Source organism: Oryx dammah, unplaced genomic scaffold (assembly GCF_014754425.2).
Source record: "Oryx dammah isolate SB20612 unplaced genomic scaffold, SCBI_Odam_1.1 HiC_scaffold_8, whole genome shotgun sequence".
NCBI classification, from domain to species: Eukaryota; Metazoa; Chordata; class Mammalia; order Artiodactyla; family Bovidae; genus Oryx; species Oryx dammah.
The window spans coordinates 43,834,665-43,836,321 of record NW_024070192.1 but is presented as its reverse complement, the minus strand read 5'-3'; the positions used below and the strand labels follow the sequence as shown (position 1 = coordinate 43,836,321).

The 1,657-nt window shown below is 37.5% G+C and overlaps 1 non-coding gene across 1 annotated transcript; it reads right to left on the bottom strand.

The window, feature by feature from the left end:
* Positions 1-1,188: 1,188 nt before the first annotated feature.
* Positions 1,189-1,261, bottom strand: TRNAG-CCC. The gene has a single exon. It is a non-coding gene; the product is annotated as a tRNA-Gly (tRNA).
* Between the last annotated feature and the right edge of the window lie 396 nt (positions 1,262-1,657).

The window sequence follows — 1,657 nt, the reverse complement described above, 5'->3', positions numbered from 1 at the left end:
CAATAGTTGGGGCGTAGGGCTTAGTTGCTGCTTGGCATGTGGGATCTTCCCGGGTCAGGGATCGAACCTGTGTCTCCTGCACTGGCAGGCAGATTCATTAGCACTGAGCCACCAGGGAAACCCTGGTATGAATTACAACACCAAAAAAAAAAAAAGGGAAGTGTTTCTTCATATACTATAAAGGATTATTATTGGAGTTTATATATTGGAGTTATTTGATCCTTGAATGATAGTAGTAAAACCATCTGGACCTGGTGTTTTTCTTGTGGTGAGATTTTAATCTACTGATATGATTTCTTCAATGGTTATAAGGTTATTCAGATTTTAAATTTCTTCTTGAGTCAGCTCATTTTTCTAGGAATTTGTCCATGTGCTTTTAAGTTTTCAAACTTATTAGCATAAAATTGTGCATAATATTCTCCATCATTTCAATCTATATGGCATCTGCAGTTATATGCTATTTTTCATTCCCAATATTATGCCTTCTGTTATTTTTTTCTTGATTCATGTTGCCAGAGGTTTGTTAGTCTTATTAATCTTTTAAAATAGCATATTTTTTGTTTTGTTGATTCTTCTGTATATATTTTATTTTTCATCATTCTGTGTTCTTATTTATATTATTCCCTTTCTTACAACTTTCTTTGGGTTTGTTCTACTGTTAATTTTTCAATCTTTTTAAAAAAACTTATTATGTAATAAAAACATAAAAGCGTACATTCCTGCTGCTGCTGCTGCTGCTAAGTTGCTTCAGTCGTGTCTGACTCTGTGCGACCCCATAGAAGGCAGCCCACGAGGCTCCCCTGTCCCTGGGATTCTCCAGGCAAGAACACCGGAGTGGGTTGCTATTTCCCTCTCCAGTGCATGAAAGCGAAAAGTCAAAGTGAAGACGCTCAGTCGTATCCGACTCCCAGTGACCCCATGGGCTGCAGCCCACCAGGCTCCTCCGTCCATGGGATTTTCCAGGCAAGAGTACTGGAGTGGGGTGCCACTGTACATTCCTACTACCACCATAATGCTTTAGGTTAAAAAAATTTTTTTAACATGTAGTACTATTGTTATTGTAGAGTTCTAAGTATTTTTAAAATTCCTGGTTTATTTTATTAAAAAAATTATTTATTTATCTTCTTGGCTGTACTGGGTCTTTAGTTGCGTCATAAGAACTCTTAGTTGTGGAATGTGGGATCTAGTTTCCCTGACCAGGGATTGAACCTGAGTCCCCTGCATTGGGAGTGCAGAGTCTTAGCCACTGGACCACCAGGGAGGTCCTTCCACTGATTTATTATTTAACCCATGACTTTTGAAAATGTGCTCCTTAATTTCCAGACACATTTCCCCCCTAGTTTTGTAATTGATTTCAAATTTAATTATACCATTAGAAAAAGTGACAGGAAGCCAAATGTTTGAAATTTGTTAAGATCTGAATATAATTAAATTTCCTGTTTCATGTATTTCTGAAAATACTTAAGTAAACCTTTTATTATGTTTTTCCAGTGTTTCTTTACAATGTTAAAATAATTTTAGTGAGTTCTTCACTTGAGTTCACAACCATGTCCCTAGTGGAAACGTTTTCAGTTGTTTGTTGGGTCAGTGAAGTTGCTTCTGGGGCTTTAGGAGTGTATCTGCTATAGCCTCCACTTAGGGAGGGCTCCCTCCCAAG